At 40.2% G+C, this 22,929-nt stretch overlaps 1 pseudogene; it reads right to left on the bottom strand.

The window, feature by feature from the left end:
• LOC112446751 (antigen WC1.1-like) overlaps window positions 1-18,037 on the bottom strand; it is a 33,844-nt pseudogene extending 15,807 nt beyond the window's left edge.
• Between the last annotated feature and the right edge of the window lie 4,892 nt (window positions 18,038-22,929).

The raw sequence follows: 22,929 nt of genomic DNA on the forward strand, positions 1-22,929 counted from the left end.
TTCCTATTTCTTGAGAAATAGTCATCATGCTGTAAAAAAAAAAAAAAAAAAGGAGAGGGAGAATAAGAGAAGACAGAGCAAACAGCCATATATAATTTACAGATTTCTACATTACAAAAGCCTCGATATGGATGAAAGAAAGATTTGGGGAAAATATTTGTCCAGCAAGTTTTTAACACACTTTACCCCTTCCATTTGCTCCTTCCATCTATGACTTAACCCTGTTTCCCTTTCCCATTTCTCCCACTGCAGACAAGAGAAAACAATCCTAAGAGCTACAAATGGATGGAAAAGAGACTCTGAAAGGGAAGAACTTCTGTAGGAGTGGAGTGTGGGTGGGATGAGGGGTAGGTTAAACTGGGAGTGGATGGAGTATGAAACTGAAAGAGGGAGACTAAGGGAAAGACTCACAACATGATTTGACCTTCAGGGACCACATTTTGGATAGAGGAAAGGTAACCTAATGAAAATAATAAAACTTCTCATCATAAAGAACAATTTTTAAATACATTTGCCTGATTTCTGACTGTGCTTATAATTATTTATGTACACAGTGGAATTCTTTTTGGTAAAGGACTCTGATTTCATAAGTATGAGAACATTGAAGGTTCAGAAAGAATATTTCAACAGAATAAAAATCTACTATAGAGAACAGGAGAGAACAGAAAAGACACTATAGAAATTAATGAATCGAAGGACCAGCTTGACCACTTATCCAAGAGGCAATGGTGAGAGCCAGGATGATCTGTTAGCCTTTGTTACTTACCCACTTTCAACTCCCCAGCCCAGGTTAGGACATCTGGTGTGGTCTGGCTGGGAGCTTGGTCATAGGATACACATTCTAATTAAAACATTTTTACTTAACAGGTTGTTAGTTTCTATATCAATCCCATGAGATTACAAATTTAAAAAGAACAAGAAAGAAATATTTCTTGTATGCTATTTCATATACCAAGATACATGCTAAACACTCACATATATGCTGAATAATCAATAAAGTCTTATACACATCACCATAGATACTTCTGAGACATATTATTATTTATTTATTTTCTACTTGATTTTAAATTTTATATGAAGGGATATGTGTGTGAAAATTGTAAGAAAATTTGTGCAATAGGAGGCTGGTGTGAGTGGATAAAGGTATTAAATATAATAAAAATACATCCTTGTCTGGTCTCTTGTTGTACAGACCTCCTGTATCCTTAGGCACACGTAGCATCCTCCACACCACACCTGGACCCACAGTGATGCTCAGAGAAACCTATATGGCCTTTGACATCTCCCATTGCCCTTCTTTTTCCTCTTAGCTACTATAAGTCTCCTCCACCTTCTTCAAAAATTACAGGTGTCCTCTTACTCCTATTCCTATCAAACAAGCCCCCAAACACAATTCTCTTATATCATTGAAGACATCAGGTATAAAATATGATTTACTACCACAAAACATAGGAATTCATATTTTATTGCCTATATCTTTGACTTGTCAGTGTGTGGCTAAGTGTTCCTCCAAAATTTTGGTTAATACAGAGGCTTTAAAGAAAAAAAAAGAACAGACAATCCTTTCTAGTAACAATGAAAGGAGAACCCAGACTCAGAACATTTCATCCACAACTCTATTGTCCTACCAGTCAAAGAGCTATGACTATTCAAATCTAAAATTTCAAAGGGGACTTGCAATTTGGCACAAATCCATAAGTTCCTCTCCGATTTGTTTGATGATGTCCCCCGTGCCTCCACTCCTACTAACCTAGCACAAAAATGTGTCTCGCACTATATATACAGAAAGGACTCCATCCTGGAAGGTACAGCCTCATTCTAGCCCTTTCCTCCCATGGGCTCACTGTGCAAAGCAGGTGCATGTGGTGATTTGCAAATGTTTCACTCTTCCAAAAGTAAATTGTATAAAAATGAGTATCAATTTTCATTGGGATATAGATTAAGCTATATCAGGTAAGATCACTGGAGAAGAAATAGCAGAGACTTGTAAGAGGAAAGTAGCAATAAATGAAGCCCATCAGGAAATCAGTCCTGAATATTCATTGGAAGGACTGATGCTAAAGCTGAAACTCCAATACTTTGGCTACCTGATGGGAAGAACTGACTCCTTTGAAAAGACCCTGATTCTAGGCAAGATTAAAGATGGGAGAAGAAGGGGATGACAGAGGATGAGATGGTTGGATGGCATCACCGACTCAATAGACATGAGTTTGAGTAAGCTTTGGCAGTTGGTGATGGATAGGGAAGCCTAGCATGCTGCAGTCCATGGGGTAGCAAAGAGTCAGACACCACTGAGTGACTGAGCTGAACTGATCACTCACAGATACTTTATGCATTCAAGGAGGATATCTCAGACGTCTCTAGCCTACACATCTATTGCCCTGGTGATTAGACACCAGCTTCCTTGGAGCTTTCTGTTCTTTCAGTCAGTGGGCAATTCACTGATCATACCTGAGCAGATAACTCCTGCATCCTCCTCATGACCGCAGTTGTGCCGCCCCCGGCCCTGGGAAGGGCACTGCCACACGTGGGACTCCATTCTTTCACAATACACATGATCCAGCCAGATGGGTATTGATCCCGCCCCAAAGGGAGCAGACTCCATGGCACTGAGGACTTCTCCACAGCCCAGCTGCCTGCACACCACACGGGCATCATCCAGGTCCCAGCTGTCATCACAGATGGTGCCCCAGGAACCCTGGTGAAGGATCTCCACTCTCCCGGCGCAGGGCCCGCCCCTGTCCACCAAGCAGAGCTGTCTGCTGTCTGAGGAGACAGAAATGGGGCAATGGGGTGCTGACCAGGAGAGGAGAAAGATCTTCTGTCCTGTGGGACCCTCACCCGAGCAGTTGGGGGCGCTGTCTTCAGAAGCTGATGCTGCGGAGTCATTGCCCTGTGGAACATTTAGATCTGGTTTCTTATGGAAGTGATAAGAGCATAACAAGGATGAAAATGGACAAAAACAGGAAATATTACTACTAGGTAGTCTGAGACAGATGGTGTTACAAGATCCTATCAGAGTTAACATTCTGATTTGTAGAGCTCTGCACAGAATCTGAGAAACATTTACAGGAAATGTTGGTCTCTCTACCCTGAGGGGTTAAATGAGTTCAGAGTCACAGGATTAGGCTGGTAGCTGGATGTATTCTTTATAAGCTACACACTCTTGGTCATTGACTTTAGAGTCAGGCAGTGGCCTCATCAGAAGCCTCGGGGAGCAGCCATCAATCCTCTATCATTAAAATCGTTCTCCTTGGTATAGTCATGAGAACTGAAAAACAAATGGTCTGTGAGATACCATGGTTTACCCCAGAATAGTTCACTTATGATTCTAAGCTTCAAACTCCAGATCTGGATACTTAGTTTCAAAAAAATATAATCTCTCTGAGTAGATTAAACAACCCTGCGTGAGAGATTATGTCAGAAGATATTGACTGACATTGGCCAGATTCCACTGGGAATCACAGAATGTAGCTTCTTCTCCCAAATGAATATAATCACTCCTTGGACTTTGTGTCAGGAATTGCTATTATCTAAAATTTGGAGTTATTTGTTCTCTAGGGTAAAATATGTATTTCTAACTCTCAGAGCAAAAATATGTTGTATTCCTGCTTTGAAAGCCTTTGAACAAACAATATTGACAGACACACTGCATTATTCTCTCCTTTGATACATAACCAGTCATGGAAAGAAAGGTTAAATGATGTCTATCACTGTCGTAGTTTAAGTAAGTGAAAAGTAGAGAATAAAACCTCAAATTCTGTACTTCCATGAAGAATGGAAGAGAAAGCAGGCCAATGGTCTTGTTAGACACAACTTTAAATGGTGGAAATTTTCTTTAAGTAAAGGTATCACTGGAAAAGACTCTGATGCTGGGAGGGATTGGGGGCAGGAGGAGAAGAGGATGAGAGGATGAGATGGTTGGATGGCATCACCAACCCGATGTACGTGAGTTTGAATGAACTCCAGGAGTTGGTGATGGACAGGGAGGCCTGGCGTGCTGCAATTCATGCAGTCGCAAAGAGTCAGACATGACTGAACGACTGAACTGAACTGAAAAGTATCAGAAATTTGTGGACACAACATGGACTAAATATGTTAAAATTCTCAAGAGTGGAGATCATGTAATACGTTTCAATGTTAGCCAAGGATCTACAGCTTCTTTTTCTCTGGAGGAATTTCCCAATTTGGTGCCTGGATTAATGGCTCAGAATTTGGGCTCAGAGAAACACAGGACTCCTATTTGGACAGAGAAGCCAGCATAATTTGGGGTTACCTGGTGGTGAGACAGAATTGGAGACCTGAAAGCCTTTCTCACACAACAGATTTTTTTCCTCGAATATGTGCTCATTATACAAGCCATGAAGCTGGCAGGAAGCCAAAGATCTATGTCAAAAGTCTTGGAGAGCAGAGTAGATATTCTCTCATTCTCTTGGGTGCTGAGCTACCAAAATATCTCAACCAAAATCTTTGAAGGCCCATGCCACATGGACAGAGAGATAAGAGGTGGATTGAGTGCTACCAAAACCGCAACCTAGACTTGTTACAGCTCAGTTCTCAGTTGTGTTTATATATTTGAGTGATCTTCAACCCTTCTCTTACTTGCTTAACAAAACAGAATATGAATCCTCTCAAGGGTTAGAAAATGTATCTGGAGGATCATTTTTTCAATGCTGAAGACATGGGATGACATGACATATTAACAAAGTGAAATAAAAAGAAAATAAGAGAAGGCAGAGACTCACATGATAGAGGTGCTGGAGTTAGCAGATATAGATTTTAACTAAGATCAATATATCGAGGAAAAAAGAGGAAATGAGAGAATAAATGGTGAAAAGATGAAAAACATTAACAACTTATTATAACTATAAAAATCAAGGAACAGCTACCAACTGAAAATAAAATGTCTAGAGAGTTGAATTAGTAAGTTTAGAAGAATTTTAGATAGAAATCAACACAGAATTACTGACTTAGAGGAGTCCTAGAGATGAGAGATGAGAAGGAGGAGGAGTGGGATAGGAGGAGAAGAGAAGCTAAGACAGAGGGACAGAGCAGCAGAAGTAATAATTGAAGATATAATAACTGATAATTTTTTAAAAAATGGATGGATGGGCATGAAAACTCCCACACCTAGTAAAGCTGCTGAAAATCAAAGGAAAAAGGAAAATTTGGAATAATAACAGATATGTTTAATACAAAAGAAGGGGGAAAAGAGAGGAAAAAAGAACATAATGCATGTGGGTCAATTAAAAGGAAATGACAGATACTAGCCCAACAATACCAATAACTGCACTTACAGTAAATTGATTACTGCTGTTGCGAAGTCACTTCAGTCGTGTCCAACTCTGTGTGACCCCATAGACAGCAGCCCACCAGGCTCCCCCATCCCTGGGATTTTCCAGGCAAGAGTACTGGAGTGGTAAATTGATTAGATACTTCAAATTAATGCCCATCTTGATAAAACCACAAAATCCATGTAAATGCTACCATGAAGATATTCAGCTTATATATGAGGGTAAAGAAAGGTTGAAAGTAAAATGATGGGGAAAATGTACATACTGTGTGAATCCTAACTGTAAGAAAACTGGAATAGCTATATAAATGTCACAGAAAGTAGACTTCAAAGCAAGATGTGCTAATTGAGTTAAAGAGGGTATTTTCATGATTATAACAGGATACACCCTTAATGAAGATATTATAGATATTAAAATCCAAGAAAATGTCAAAACATTGCTTTGAAATATAGAATAATACTTGACAGAATGAAGAACAGAAATAGACAAAATCATAATCAAAATGTGGGGACTTTAACATGCATTTTGCAATAGCATGCAGACCAAGTATACAAAAAAGAATGAAGAACATAGCAGATGTAAACAACAGTTAGCTAAATAACATATATAGAGCAATACACCCAACAATGAAAGAATTTGTTATTTACATTATTGTAAATTCACTGGAAAATTTCATTCTTAAATGATCATCAGTTCAGCTCAGTTCAGTCGCTCAGTCGTGTCTGACTGCAACTCCATGGACTGCAGCACACCAGGCCTCCCTGTCCATCACCAACTCCCAGAGTTTACTTAAACTCATGTCCATCGAGTCAGTGATGCCATCCAACCATTTCATCCTCTGTTGTCCCCTTCTCCTCCCACCTTCAACCTTTCCCAGCATCAGAGTCTTTTCAAATGAGTCACTTCTTCCCATCAGGTGGCCAAAGTATTGGAAATTCAGCTTCAGCATCAGTCCTTCCAATGAATATTCAGGACTGATTTCCTTTAGAATGGACTGGTTGGATCTCCTTGCTGTCCAAGGGACTCTCAAGAATGAAACGAGTCACCAGTCTAGGTTCGATGCATGGTACTGGATGCTTGGGGCTGGTGCACTGGGACGACCCAGAGGGATGGTATGGGGAGGGAGGAGGGAGGAGGGTTTAGGATGGGAAACACATGTATACCTGTGGCGGATTCATTTCAATATTTGGCAAAACCAATACAATATTGTAAAGTTTAAAAATAAAATAAAATTTAAAAAAATAAAAAAATTAAGAATTAAAAAAAAAAGAGTCTTCTCCAACACTACAGTTCAAAAGCATCAATTCTTTGTTGCTCAGCTTTCTTTATAATCCAACTCTCACATCCACACATGACTACTGGCAAAACCATAGCCTTGACTAGATGGACCTTTGTTGACAAAGTAATGTCTCTGCTTTTTAATATGATGTCTTGGTTGTTCATAGCTTTTCTTCCAAGAAGTAAGCATCTTTTAATTTCATGGCTACAGTCACCATCTGCAGTGATTTTGGAGCCCCCCAAAATAAAGTCTGTCGCTGTTTCCACTGTTTCCCTATCTATTTTCCATGAAGTGATGTGACCGGATGTCATGATCTTAGTTTTCTGAATGTTGAGCTTTTTCACTCTCCTCCTTCACTTTCATCAAGAAGCTCTTTAGTTCTTCACTTTCTGCCATAAGGGTGGTGTCATCTGCATATCTGAGGTGATTGATATTTCTCCCAGCAATCTTGATTCCAGCTTGCGCTTCATCCAGCCCAGAATTTCTCATGATGTACTCTGCATAGAAGTTAAATAAGCAGGGTGACAATATACAGCCTTGACTTACTCCTTTCCCTATTTGGAACTAGTCTGTTGTTCCATGTCCAGTTCTAACTATTGCTTCCTGACCTGCATACAGATTTCTCAAGAGGTAGCTCAGGTGGCCTGGTATTCCCATCTCTTGAAGAATTTTCCAGTTTGTTGTGATCCACATAGTCAAAGACTTTGGCATAGTCAACAAAGCAGAAGTAGATGTTTTGATGATCACGTGATAGAACAAAAACCTTCAGAGAATTGAATTTATACAGAATATTTACTTTGACCAGAGTGAAATTAAGTTAAGTATTAATAAGAAAATATACTTAGCCATTCCTACTGAGAAAATTAAGAAATATTCTTCCAAAGAATTCCTGGGTCTGGAAATAACTTTCAAACTTGAAAATATTGTGAAATAATGGTAACAAAGATATGCTGTAACTAAATTCTTCCAATGCAACAAAAGTAGTGTCTAAGGGAAATTTATACCCTAGATTTAGAAAAGAGGGTAGACAGAAAATGTAAAAATGTAAGCTTTCATTTAAGAAGCTAGGATATGAGAAATAAAGCCTAAAGAATGTATAAGATTAGAATTAATAAAGAAAAAAATAAAGTTAATCTAAAAAAGAAAGAAAGTAAGCATAAGACAAAGACAACAGAGGAAAGCCATTCAAACATGGCTCACTGAAAACTGATCAACACTGCGCAATACTAATCAAGAGCAGAGAGAAAAAACTTAATACCAGAATGAAAAGGCAAATCACTATAAATTATACAGATTTTTTGGTCATAGTTTTGAGGTGCAATATACACATTTAATGTGGATAAATATCCAGAAGAGTTCCAGTTTCTCCACAACCTTGTCAACATTTGTCTTTTTTTAAATTAGAGCGATTTTGACAGGTGTAAGATGACATCTCATTGTGGTTTTCATTTACATTTATCTGATGATTAGAGATGTCAGTATATTTTCATATACCTGTTAGCTATTCATATGTCTTCTTTGGAGAAATGGCTAGTCCCTGACTAATTTTTTTAATCAGTTTATTAGAGGTTTTGCTGCTGTTGCTTTTGTTTTGCTCTTGAGCTGTAGGGTTCTTATATATTTTTCAAATTAATCCCTTATATGATTTGCTATAAGGTGCCTTTTCACTCTACTGTTGTTTCTTTTACTGTCGTGCTGGTGTTCAGTCATTCAGTCATGTCCAACTCATTGCGACCTCACGGAGTATAGCCTGCCAGGCTCCTCTGTCCATGAGATTTCCCAGGCAAGAATACTGGAGTGAGTTGCCATTTCCTTCTCCAGGGGATCTTCCTGACCCAGGGGTTGAATCCATGTCTTGTGTGTCTCCTCCACTGGCAGGTGAACTCTTTACCACTGAGCCATCTGGGATAATCTCACTTGTCTATTTTTACCTATTCTTTTGGTGTCATACCCATGAGATCATGAGATAATATATTTTTATTTTGAAATTATAAGTAAAAATACCACATATCTAAAGTGTAATTCCTAACTGGTGACAGTATTACACCCATACACAGCAAAATAAATTTATATGCAGTAAGGTTTTAAATATTATTTAGTGGAATTATAAAATCATTTGTAGAAAATAAACTTGATTAAAAGTTCTTTTGAGATGAAGAATGGCATTTGAAACATTGCAGTAAAGGCATAGTCAAAAAACTAAAACATTACAAATTTGATCACATAACCTCCCATATACATATACAAACCTAAAATCATACACAAAAGATGGGGAAATATTTCCAAATAATGTAAGAAAAATGGTAAATTATGTTAGTTTATAGAGTTCTTAAAAATAAATAAGAAAATTTGTAAACTATTCTAGAGAAAAAAATTGAAGATAGAGAAAGATATCTGAAACACCTATAAATATTTACTTATTAATCACTCTCCACATTCAATAACAAATATAAACACAGGCGTCTACAAAGGCACACACACACACTAACACACCCCTGAATGAAGGAAAGACCTTGCATACTTTAATTCCCCTGTGTTTATTCTATTAGGACAGTGCTTACACATTGTATGCACTCATTCAACAAGTATGGATGGAGAACATTTTCTAAATACCATGATAGTGAAGTGAAGTTGTGAAGTTGCTCAGTTGTGTCCGACTCTTTGCGACCCCGTGGACTGTAGTCTACTAGGCTCCTCTGTCCATGGGATTTCCAGCCAATAGTCCTGGAGTGGGTTGCCATTTCCTTCTCCAGGGGATCTTCCCAACCCAGGGCTCAAACCTGGGTCTCCCGTGTTGTAGACAGATGCTTTACCATCTGAACCACCAGGGAAGCTGGACAAATACCATGATAAGTGCTTGTTAAATATTTATTAAATAAATGAGCAGATGAATAAAATTCAGTGAAATATATTTTCTTTAAATCAATGCTAATCAACAAATAGTGAAGCAAATATAAATTAATGATAATGGTTTATGAAAATAAAGTGTATTAAAGAAAATTAGTCCATAAACACAGAATAAATTTATATTTAAAATTTCACTTACATAATTTTTAATATAAATTTATTTATTTTAATTGGAGGCTAATTACTTTACAATATTGTTTTGGTTTTGCCATACATCAACATGAATCTGCCACGGGTTTCAGTGGAAAATTGTTAAATAGATTCTAAACTACTCTCATCTATTATTCAATATGACATACGCACAAGAGAATATTTCTGTAGTAAGAAGAACCTCTGTAAGGGAATATACAGATTTACCAAGTAGACTTCAGAAAAAGATAGACAAATAGCTACTGAGTAAAGCAAAACCCTCCTTGCTATTCTTTGGACCTCTGCATTCAAATGGGTATACCTTTCCTTTTCTCCTTTGCTTTTTGCTTCTCTTCACAGCTATTTGTAAGGCCTCCTTGACAGTCATTTTGCTTTTTTGCATTTGTTTTTCTTGGGGATGGTCTTGCTCCCTGTCTCCTGTACAATGTCATGAACCTCTGTCCATAGACCATCCGGCACTCTCTCTATCAGATTTAGTCCCTTAAATCTTTTTGTCACTTCTGCTGTATAATCGTAAGGGAATTTATTTAGGTCATACCTGAATGGTCTAGTGGTTTTCCCTACTTTCTTCAACTTAAGTCTGAATTTGGCAATAATGAGTTCATGATCTGAGCCACAATCAGCTCCTGGTCTTGTTTTTGCTGATGGTATAGAGCTTCTCCATCTCTGGCTGCAAAGAATATATAATCAATCTGATTTTGGTGTTGACCATCTGGTGATGTCCATGTGTAGAGTCCTCTCTTGTGTTGCTGGAAGAGGGTGTTTGCTATGACCAGTGCATTCTCTTAGCAAAACTCTGTTAGCCTTTGCCCTGCCTTCATTCCTTACTCCAAGGCCAAATTTGCCTGTTACTCCAGGTGTTTCTTGACTTCCTACTTTTGCACTCCAGTCCCCTATAATGAAAGGGACATCTTTTGGGGGTGTTAGTGCTAGAAGGTCTTGTAGGGCTTCATAGAAGCTTTCATAGAAGCTTCATAGCTTCAACTTCAGCTTCTTCAGCATTACTGGTTCAGGCATGCTGCTACTTCTGTTAAGTTGCTTCAGTCGTGTCCGAGTCTGTGTGACCTCATAGACGGCAGCCCACCAGGCTCCCCTGTCCCTGGGATTCTCCAGGCAAGAATACTGGAGTGGGTTGCCATTTTCTTCTCCAATGCATGAAAGTGAAAACTGAAAGTGAAGTCACTCAGTCGTCTCCATCTCCCAGAGACCCCATGGACTGCAGCCTACCAGGCTCCTCCGTCCATGGGATTTTCCAAACAAGAGTACTGGAGTGGGTTGCCATTGCATAGACTTGGAATACTGTGATATTGAATGGTTTGCCTTGGAAATGAACAGAGATCATTCTGTCATTTTTGAGATTGCATCCAAGTACTGCATTTTGGACTCATTTGTTTGCTATGATGGCTACTTCATTTTTTCTAAGGGATTCTTGCCCACAGTAGTAGATATAACGGTCATTTGAGTTAAATTCACCCATTCCAGTCCATTTTAGTTCGCTGATCCCTAAATTGTCTATGTTCACTTTTGCCATCTCCTGTTTGACCACTTGCAATTTGCCTTGATTCATGGACCTAACATTCCAGGTTCCTATGCAATATTGTTCTTCATAGCTTTGGACTTTGCTTCTATCCCCAGTCACATCCACAGCTGAGTGTTGTCTTTGCTTTGACTCTGTCTCTTCATTCGTTCTGGAGTTATTGCTCCACTGATCTCCGGTAGCAATTTGAGCACCTATCAAATTGGGGAGTTCATCTTTCAGTGTCCTATCTTTTTGCTTTTTCATACTGTTCATGGGGTTCTCAAGGCAGGAATACTTAAGTGGTTTGCCATTCTCTTCTCCAGTGGACCACATTTTGTCAAGACTTTGCACCATGACCCATCCATCTTGGGTGGCCATATTGGCATGGCTCATAGTTTCACTGAGTTAGGCAAAGCATGGTCCATATGATCAGATTGGTCAGTTTTCTGTAATTGTGGTTTTCAGTTTGTCTGCCCTCTGATGGAGGAGGATAAGAGGCTTATGGAAGTTCCCTGAAGGGAGAGAATAGCAAGGAAAGATAAGAAGCCTTCCTCAGTGACCAGTGCAAAGAAATAGAGGAAACCAATAGAATGCAAAAGACTAGAGATCGCTTCAAGAAAATTAGAAATACCAAGGGAATATTTAATGCAAAGATGGGCTCAATAAAGGACAGAAATGGTATGGACCTAACAGAAGCAGAAGATATTAAGAAGAGGTGGCAAGAATACACAGAAGAAATATACAAAAAAAGATCTTCATGACCCAGATAATCATGATAGTATGATCACTCACCTAAAGCCAAACATCCTGTGGAATGTAAAGTCAAGTGGGCCTTAGGAAGCATCACTACGAACAAAGCTAGTGGAGGTGATGGAATTCCAGTTGAGCTATTCCAAATCCTAAAAGATGATGCTGTGAAAGTGCTACACTCAATATGCCAGCAAATTTGAAAACTCAGCAGTGGTCACAGGACTGGAAAGGGTCAGTTTTCATTCCAATCCCAAAGAAAGGCAATGTCTAAAAATGTTTAAACTACCACACAATTGCACTCATCTCACGCACTAGCAAAGTAATGCTGAAAATTCTCCGAGCTAAGCTTCGACAGTACATGAACCATGAACTTCCAGATGTTCAAGCGGGTTTTAGAAAAGGCAGAGGAACCAGAGATCAAATTGCCAACATCCGTTGGATCATCGAAAAAGCAAGAGAGTTCCAGAAAAACATCTGTTTCTGTTTCATTAACTATGCCAAAGCCTTTGTGTGGATCACAACAAACTGTGGAAAATACTGAAAGAGATGGGAATACAAGACCACCTGACCTGCCTCTTGAGAAACCTATATGCAGCTCAGGAAGCATCAGTTAGAACTGGACATGGAACAACAGACTGGTTCCTAATAGGGAAAGAAATACATCAAGGCTGTATACTGTCACCCTGCTTATTTAACTTCTATGCAGAGTACATCATGAGAAACACTGGGCTGGATGAAGCACAAGCTGGAATCAAGATTGCCAGGAGAAATAGCAATAACCTCAGATATGCAGATGACACCACACTTATGGCATAAAGTGAAGAAGAACTAAAAAGCCTCTTGATGAAAGTGAAAGAGGAGAGTGAAAAAGTTGGCTTAAAGCTCAACATTCAGAAAATGAAGATCATGGCATCTGGTCCCATCACTTCATGGCAAGTAAATGGAAAACAATGGAAACAGTGACAGACTTTATTTGGGGGGGAGGGCTCCAAAATCACTGCAGATGGTGACTGCAGCCATGAAATTAAAAGATGCTTACTCCTTGGAAGGAAAGTTATGACCAACCTAGACAGCATATTACAAAGCAGAGACAGTACTTTGCCAACAAAGGTCCGTCTAATCAAGGCTATGGTTTTTCCAGTAGTCATGTATGGATGGGAGAGTTGGACTATAAAGAAAGCTGAGCACCAAAGAACTGATGCTTTAGAACTGTAGTATTGGAGAAGGCTCTTGAGAGTCCCTTGGACTGCAAGGAGTTCAAACCAGTCCATCCTAAAGGAAATCAGTCCTGAATATTCATTGGAAGGACTGATGCTGAAGCTCAAACTCCAATACTTTGGTCACCTGATGCGAAGAACTGACTCATTGGTAAAGACCCTGATGTTGGGAAAGATTGAAAGGGGGAGGATAAGGGGATGACAGAGGATGAGATGATTGAATGGCATCACTGACTCAAGGGACATGAGTTTGAGCAAACCCCAGGAGTTGGTGATGGACAGGGAGGCCTGGTGTGCTGCAGTCCATGGGGTTACAAGGAGTTGGACATGACTGAGCGACTAAACTGAACTGAAAGTAAAACTGTCTGCAATAGACTCAAATAGATATACTGAGAAAGCTAAGTAATCAGAGGAAACAGAAATTACAAACAAAACACCAAGAAAAAGGCACAAAAGCCTGAAACTGAAAGAAATATACATAAGTGTAAAATCTACCTGTTAAAAAATATCAGAATTAATGTATTCTTTCCACATCATCCTATCAAGCCTCCTACCCAATCTATACAGAGATCCTCTGAGAAAGTGATGGCAGGATTTCTGCGAGGTGGTTACTCGCTTTCAGGGTCAGAGACTTAACCACCTCCCACTTTCTGGTGCTTTACTGTAGGAAAAATATCATCAATAAAAGATTTAACAGTTTAATGCTTCTTTAGCCTTCAAGTGGAAAAGACAAAGAGATTAGGCAAGAGAGGCAAGGGGTGGTGAATGTATGTTTTTGAAATATCTATCACCACATTCTCTCAGGCAACACCCAGCATATCATTCAAGATATATCTGAATGGGTGTGTGTATTTGTGTATGTAGGAAAGAGAGAGAGAGAGAGAAGTTTGCAGGGAATAAGCACTTTGGTTTGAATATCTGTCACCCCCCAACATTTATTTACTTCATTCAGCACTTGCTGTTGAAATCCCAATTCCCAGTGTAATGGTGTTAAGTGGTAGAACCTTCTCAGACTCTTCAAAAAGCAGAAGAAAAGAGCACTGCCAAACTCATTTTATGAGGCCAACAAGGTTCTGATACCAAAACCAGACAAGAAATATCTCTGATAAACAGAGGGACAAAAATCCTCCACAAAGTATTAAAAAACATAATTCAATCATGCATCCAAAGGATCATGCATGATGATCAAGTGAGATTTGTTCCAAAGGATGCAAGGATGGTTCAATATTCACAGATCAATCAATGTGATACACCAAGTAAACAAAATGAAAATGAAAATCATATCCTCTCAGTAGATGTAGAAAAAACATTTGAAAACATTAACATCCATTTCTGATTTTAAAAACCTCTATAAAGTAGATATAGAGGGATTATATCTCAATATAATAAAGACCATATGACAAACTCACAGCTAACCTCCTACTCAACAGCAAAAAGCTGAATATTTTTTTTCTGAGATCAGATGCAAGACAAAGATGCCTAATCACCACTTTTATTCAACATAGTTTTGGTATTCCTAGCCAAAACAATCCAGCAAGGAAAAAAAATAAGGACACACAAATCTGAAAGGAAAAGGCAAAACTGATGCTATTTGGAGATTTCATAATATTATATATAGAAAACCCTAAAGTCCCCACCAAAATCTGTTAGAACTAATACACTCAGTGAAGTCGCAAGATACAAACTTTATATACAAAAATCAGTTGCATTTTGATACAAATTGCCATAAGGAAAAATTAAGAAAACGATTCTATTTACAGTTGAACAAAAAACTGATAAATTATTAGGAACAAATTTAACCAAAGAGGTGATAGTCCTGTACAATGAAACTCTAAGACACTGATGAAAGATAGTGGATTTTGTTATCAAAATTCCAAAGGAAATTTTCACAGACATGGAACAAACAATCTAAATTTTGTATGGAACCACAAAGGACCCTGAATAGCCAAAGCAATCTTGAGAAAGAAGAACAATATTGGAGGTGCCATGTTTCCTGATTTAAAACTACATTTCAAAGCTGTATTAAGCAAAACAGTATAGTGTTGGTATAAAAATGGGTGCAGAAATCAACAGAATAGAATAGAGAGCCCAGAAATAAACCCAAATACATACAGTTAATTAATTTTTGACAGAGGAACTAGGAATATGCAATGCCGAAAGGACATTCTCTTCAATAAATGGTGTTGGGAAAACTGGACAGCTACATGCAAAAAATAAAACTGGACCACTCTCTCGTAGTATTCACAGAAATTAATTCAAAGTGGATCAAAGACTTAATCATAAGTCCTGCAGCCATAAAAATCCTGGAAGAAAAAGTTATAGACATCAGTTTTAGTGGTGGCTTTTTGGATTAGGCAACAAGAGCAAAACTAACTAAGTGGGATGACATACAACTAAAAAACTTCTGCACAACAAAGGACACCATCAGCAAAATGAGGAACTTAGAGGGCAGTCCAGTGGTCAGGACTCAGTGCTTTCACTGCCACGGCCCAGATGAAATCTCTGTTTGGGGAGCTAAGATCCAGTAGGGCATGCAGGTTGGTAAATATATAAATAAAGGGCAAAGATATCGTGCTGAAAAATATTTTTTTTAAAAAATGGAAAGACAATCTTTAGTATCAGAGAAAATATATGCAAAATGTATTTCTGATATGGGTTAATATGTGGAATACATAAAGAACTCATATAACTCAATAGCAAAAGAATACAGTCTCATTTAAAAATGGGCAGAGGACCTGAATAGACATTTTTTCAAAGAAAACATACAGTTGTTCATGAAAAGGTACATGAAAAGATATACAACATTACTAATCATCAGGAAAATGCAAATCAAAACCACAATGAGATATCACCTCAGAGTTGTTTTTATCAAAAAGACAAGAAATAACGAGAATTTTTGAGACTGTGGCGAGAAGAGAAAGCTTGTGCACAGTTGGGGGAAAGATAAGTTGGTGCAGCCACCACGGAAAACAGTATTAAGGTTCCTCAATAGAAACTCAGACCTAAAAATAAAACTGCCATGTGAGGTAGTAATTTCACTTTGGGGTATTTACCAGAAGAAAATAAAAACACTAACTTAAAAAGATATGTGCAACTCAATGTTCATTGCAGAATTATTTAAAATAGCCAAACAACATTAAGCCTTTTTTGATGGATGAATGGATAAATAAAATTTGCTATGTACATATATCCAGCCATAAAAAAGAAGAAAATCTTGCCATTTGCAACATGGATGGAACTTGAGGGCCTTATGCTAAATGAACTAAGTCAGATAGAGAAAGAAAAATACCATTTAATCTTATTTACATGTGCATTATTAAAAAAAAAAAAAAAAACAGAAGAATGAGTTCAGAGATGCAAAGAACAGTTTGGTGGTTTCCAGAGGGTCAATGTGGTCAAAATGGAATGGGTGAAGGTAGCCAAAAGATACAAACTTCCAGGTCTAAAATTAATGTCATGAGGATGTAATGTACAGCATGGTGGCTACAGTTAACCCTGTATTTTATACTTGAGAGTAGGTAGGAAAATACATCTTAAAGTTTTCATCATAAGAAAAAAAATTGTAACTACATGTTGTGATGAATATTACTATACACGTGTTGATTGTTTACCAATATGTACAAATACGTAAATACTATGTTGTACACTTAGGACTAGTACAATGTTACAAGAATTACATCTCAAAAATTTTAACAATCAAGGTTGGAATATGTGAATTAAATTAGTTCCATCCTTACCTGATTTAGGTTTCTCTGGTGGCTCAAACGGTAAAGAATCTGACTGCAATGTGGAAAACCGATTTTGATACCTCAGGTCAGGATGATCCCCTGGAGAAGGGAATGGCAACCCATTCCAGTATTCTTGCCTGGAGAATTCCATGGACAGAGGAACTTGGCAGGCTATACAGTCCATGGAGTCACAAAGGGTCAGACACAACTGAGTGACTAACATTTTTACTCAATGTCATCTTTGTGGACCCAAATTAAACTTAGATTACTAAAATATCACTTAGATTTTAAAATATCAAATCTCACTGCATCCTACAGGGTTGGGACAGACACACAGAAACATGTAGTGAGTCACCTGCACACGAAATATAGGCTTCCTCCTTTGGAGAGCATGAAGTGTAATTCCAAGGGTCAGAAGGACACTGCCAGAGAGAGGTGTCAGTTTTCTGACAGCGGATTCCATCCACCCATCGGGGTCTAGAACCTTCTCTGAGACCAACAGAAGAGTTGAGGGTTCCAGTGTCCCCACAGCCAAGCTGTCTGCAGATCATGGACACAGTGATGTCTTCCATGGGGCTGCAGCAGACACTGCCCCAGGTCCCGTTGTAGAAAACTTCCAGCCACCCAGCACACTGATGGTCCTCACTCACCATCCTGAGGGCCAGGAACTCTAAGGTTGAAAGGAGAGGAGACAGGACACAGTAAAAACTTTGCTGGATGTTCTAGGTTTTCCTTTCTTCTAGAAATAGTAAACATTCATCTCTGACCTTGTTCAAGAGATACCCACTAGATGACAAGACTAACATCGCCTCCCTTTTAACTGACTTTGTCCATTTGTGTCTGTCTTTCTATTTCTACCACAATGGTGTAGTGGAAATGAACTGAGAGGAAGACCAAACTTTGTGGGTGCTAGTGAGGGAAGGAAGCTAAATCCTGCTTCTTTACAAAATCTTTAGAGTATATCAAAGTGATGTGATGTAGATACTGGGGAGATAGGCAGAATAATTAACCCCAGAATGTCCACATCCCAATCTCTGCAACTTGTGAATCTGATACCATATCTGACAAGAGGGATTTACAAATGTGATTAAGGTAAGGACCGTGGGATGGTGAGTTTAAGCTAGAATATTGTATTAACAATGTGAGCTGAGTCTAACCACATCCTTAGACCCACTGTCTTTAAAAGTAGAATACTTTTCTTAGCTCTGGTTAGAGAGAGGGATGTGACTCTGGATAATGGTTGAAGACAGGCAGCATTGCTGATCTGAAAATGGATGAAGGGGGCTATGAACCAAAGAATGTAGGCAGTTTCTAGAAGCTTGAAAGGACAAGAAACAGATTCATCCCTAAAGCCGCAAAAGTGATGCAGCACTGCTAAAGCCTTGATCCCAGCCCAGTGAGATCCATGCTGGACATCTAAGCTACAGATCAGATCAGATCAGTCTCTCAGTTGTGTCTGACTCTTTGCGACCCCATGAATCGCAGCACACCAGGCTTCCCTGTCCATCACCAACTCCCGGAGTTCACTCAGACTCACATCCATCGAGTCAGTGATGCCATCCAGCCATCTCATCCTCTGTCGTCCCCTTCTCCTCCTGCCCCCAATCCCTCCCAGCATCAGAGTCTTTTCCAATGAGTCAACTCTTCGCATGAGGTGGCCAAAGTACTGGAGTTTCAGCTTTAGCATCATTCCTTCCAAAGAAATCCCAGGGCTGATCTCCTTCACAATGGACTGGTTGGATCTCCTTGCAGTCCAAGGGACTCTCAAGAGTCTTCTCCAACACCACAGTTCAAAAGCAGAAGTAAGGCAGTAAACACATACTGTTTTAAACCACTAGTTGGTATGTTGTTACCTAAGCAAATGAAAACTAGTACTGTGGGTTTAAATTTTTTGTATGTAACTGGAGAGAGAGCCCTGCTTTCAAGAAAACCTGTGAGAAAAGGCTCTGCCAGGAAACACTGCTGAAAAGAAAGGACCAGAATCTCAGCTGCTGCAGAAGGAAGTGAAAGCACCTCATCTTCATATCTTCTGGAAAGACAGGCTCCATGGAAGGAAGCCTCCTTCTCTGGTCCTTTCAGCATCTCTCCCTCAGGACTCAGACCCCCTTCCTCCAGGGCCCCACCCCTCTCCCAGCCTGTGGACAGTGTGCAGCGCAGACGTGAGCAGATGACCCCGGCGTCCTGCACCTCCACACGTGGGACTCCTTTCCTATGCAGTTCAGGTCGTCCAGCCAGATGGGCCCTGATCCTGCCCCAGAGTGAGCAGACCCTGTGGCATTGAGGGCTTCTCCACAGCCCATCTCATCCTCTGTCGTCCCCTTCTCCTCCTGCCCCCAATCCCTCCCAGCATCAGAGTCTTTTCCAATGAGTCAACTCTTCACATGAGGTGGCCAAAGTACTGGAGTTTCAGCTTTAGCATCATTCCTTCCAAAGAAATCCCAGGGCTGATGTCCTTCAGAATGGACTGGTTGGATCTCCTTGCAGTCCAAGGGACTCTCAAGAGTCTTCTCCAACACCACAGTTCAGCCAGGTCCCAGCCATCATCACAGATGGTGCCCCAGGAGCCCTGGTCAAGAATTTCCACTCTCCCGGCGCAGAGAACTCCTCCGTCCACCAGGCGGAGCTGTCTGCTGTCTGAGGAAGGAGAAATGGGACAATCGGGCAGTGACCCCAGGGGTTGAGAAGGGTCTTCTGTCCTGTGGGACCCTTACCTGGGCAGTAGGGGACGCTCTCCTCTGAGGCCGTAGAGCCTGCTGGTTCAGATACGGAGTCGTTGCACTTCAGCAGCACCTGGGTGTGATTTCCTGCAGAAACAGCAATGATCAGAAGTCTGGAAGGGTTGAATAATAAGAAACTGTTAAAGGAAATAATGACCTAGTGATGGAGCCTAAGATGAAAGTTGTGACCCAGTAGTAAAGTTATCATAATCTTAGTGTTCAACTTCTCCAAGGAGAGTTCTGCTTCTGACAGTACCACAATTTCTGTTTTAACCCAAGTGTTGCTGTAAGAATGAGTTAAGTAAGATGTTTTATCGCTAAATCTATCCCTGAGCTGTGCTTAGTCACTCAGTCTTGTCTGACTCTTTGCAACCCTATGGACTGTAGCCCTCCAGGCCCCTCTGTCCATGCTGATTCTCCAGGCAAGAATACTGGAGTGGGTTGCCACACCCTCCTCTAGGGGATCTTCCAAACCCAGGGATGTAACCCACGTCTCCAGCTTTGATGCTTTACCATCTAATCCACCAGGAAGCCCAAATCTACACCTAAGTAGAAGCAAAACAAAATTCTTTCTGAAGGAGTTCTACAATTTCTTCAATATCTATCTTTAAAACAAACACATATAAAATAGATCTCATGAAAAACAGAAAGGAAAAAGGAGATACTGGAAAGAATTTCCCAGGGTTTTCAGCTGCTAGAGTTATCTGACAGAGAATTTAAATAGCCATGATTAAAGTGCTTGTGGAATTAAGCACTTTTTGTGGAGAAACGCTGGGCTGGAAAATGCACAAGCTGGAATCAAGATTGCCAGGAGCAATGTCAATCACCTCAGATATGCAGATGACACCACCCTTATGGCAGAAAGTGAAGAGGAACTAAAAAGCCTCTTGATGAAAGTGAAAGAGGAGAGTGAAAAAGATGGCTTAAAGCTCAACATTCAGGAACTAAGATCATGGCATCTGGTCCCATCATTTCATGGGAAATAGATGGGGAAACAGTGGAAACAGTGTCAGACTTTATTTTGGGGGGCTCCAAAATCACTGCAGATGGTGACTGCAGCCATGAAATTAAAAGACACTTACTCCTTGGAAGGAAAGTTATGACCAACCTAGATAGCATATTGAAAAGCAGAGACATTACTTTGCCAACAAAGGTCCATCTAGTCAAGGCTATGGTTTTTTCTGTGGTCATGTATGGATGTGAGAGTTGGACTGTGAAGAAAGCTGAGTGCCAAAGAATTGATGCTTTTGAACTGTGGTGTTGGAGAGGACTGTTGAGAGTTCCTTGGACTGCAAGGAGATCTAACCAGACCATTCTAAAGGAGATCAGCCCTGGGTGTTCTTTGGAAGGAATGATGCTAAAGCTGAAACTCCAGTACTTTGGCCACCTCATGCGAAGAGTTGACTCATTGGAAAAGACTCTGATTCTGGGAGTGATTGGGGGCAGGAAGAAAAGGGGACGACAGAGGATGAGATGGTTGGATGGCATCACCCACTTGATGGACGTGAGTTTGAGTGAACTCTGGGACATGGTGATGGACAGGGAGGCCTGGCATGCTGTGATTCATGGGGTCACAAAGAGTTGGACACGACTGAGCAACTGAACTGAACTGACCTGAACCTAGCTTACTTTTACTAAAATGGACAATAACAGCAGAACACTGACAAATAGAAAAACACTGACAAATAGAAAAACACTGAGATAAAGATTAGATATATAAAATTGATAAACACCTATACTAACATCTAAATCCCCAAGAACAAAAAGAGATGCCAGGGTAGAGTAGATTGAAACTTTTAATTTATCGAAAGGAAAAAAAAAATTGCCAATCTAAAATTCTACACTCAAAACCAGTCTCTCAAGGAATAAAGACCTCAAATGTGCCATTACCAAAATGCTGATGTAGGAAACAGCAGCCTCCATCCTCTTTTAAAAAAAGACCAAAAGGTAGACAGTGATCAGTAATAAAAACAGCTCCAGAAAGATCTGGAGTACTCTAAGAAGTTTGACCATGCCAAGACACTGTCATTTTGGTGGCATCATTCCATCCTTCAAACCAGCATCACTCAGAGTCTCTCTCACCAGGAGAGTAAGAGCAGACTGAGTAACCAGTGTCCCTAGCCTTTGGGGGCACCATATGAAAGTCCTGCTTTTCATTCACTTCAACGCAGACCTAGCAAAAGCTGAGCAGTTCTTAAGGATGGCTAGGCAAAAGAAAGAAGAGAAAAGAACCAATAGCAACCACATGCAGGAGACAATCACAGTCCGTGACCTGCTCTACAGACAGATGCAGCAGATTTTACCCCTGAAAGATAATAACAGCACAGTTAATTGTTTCCAGTAGTCAGTTATGTATGGATGTGAGAGTTGGACCATAAATAAGGCTGAGCACCGAAGAATGGATGCTTTTGAACTGTGGTGCTAGAGAAGACTCTTGAGAGTTCTTTGGACAGCAAGGAGATCAAACCAGTCAATCCTAAAGGGAATCAACCCTGAATATTGATTGAAAGACAGATGCTGAGGCTGAAGGTCCAATACTTTGGCCACCTGGTGCAAAGAGCTGACTCGTTGGAAAAGACCCTGATGCTGGGGAAGACTGAAGGACAAGGAGAAGAGCAGCACAGGATCAGATGGTCAGATAGCATCACCAACTCAATGGACATGAGTTTGAGCAATGAACCATTGTTGGTCTCAGTCTTTGCTGCCTTCCTAGGCCTTCTCACAACCTGAGCACCTGCAACCATCATCTCCCCCCACAGAGGCACCTGCAACAGGCCCTTAAAGCCTAATGTGTGCACACCACTGGCTCTGGCCACCACCACTGCTGGTCATGATTTCTAGGCTTTGGAGCCAGAGGCACTATTGAGGATACCAACAACCATTCCAGTGACGGCAAGCCCCCTGCAACACTTGCAAAACACCACACAGTTGTCAATGCTGTGGACATCAGCAGCCTGAGCCAAACGGATCTCATGTCCTCTCAGACCCAGTGCCACCTTATGCCTCTGCTTTTGGCACCCTGCTGAACATTCCAGTGTTCCCCTACCCAGAGGTGAAAGGCTTTCCCTACTGAAATCATAATATAGACTCTGGTACAGATGACTGCTTTTTTAAATGTGCAGACATCTACAAGAGAATAAGACATCAAAAAGAATCAGAGAAGCAAAATCCCACCAAAGGAATACAGTAAACCTCCTGGGAAACTTGTTCTGGGATGGTGGAGGAATAGGACAGGGACACCACTTTCTCCCCCACAAATTCATCAAAAGAACATTTAAACACCGAGTAAATTTCACAAAACAACTTCTGAATGCTGGCAGGGGACATCAGGCATCCAGAAAAGCAGCCTATTGTCTTCATAAGGAGAT

The sequence above is a fragment of the Bos taurus genome, chromosome 5, assembly GCF_002263795.3.
Source record: "Bos taurus isolate L1 Dominette 01449 registration number 42190680 breed Hereford chromosome 5, ARS-UCD2.0, whole genome shotgun sequence".
Lineage (NCBI taxonomy): Eukaryota > Metazoa > Chordata > Mammalia > Artiodactyla > Bovidae > Bos > Bos taurus.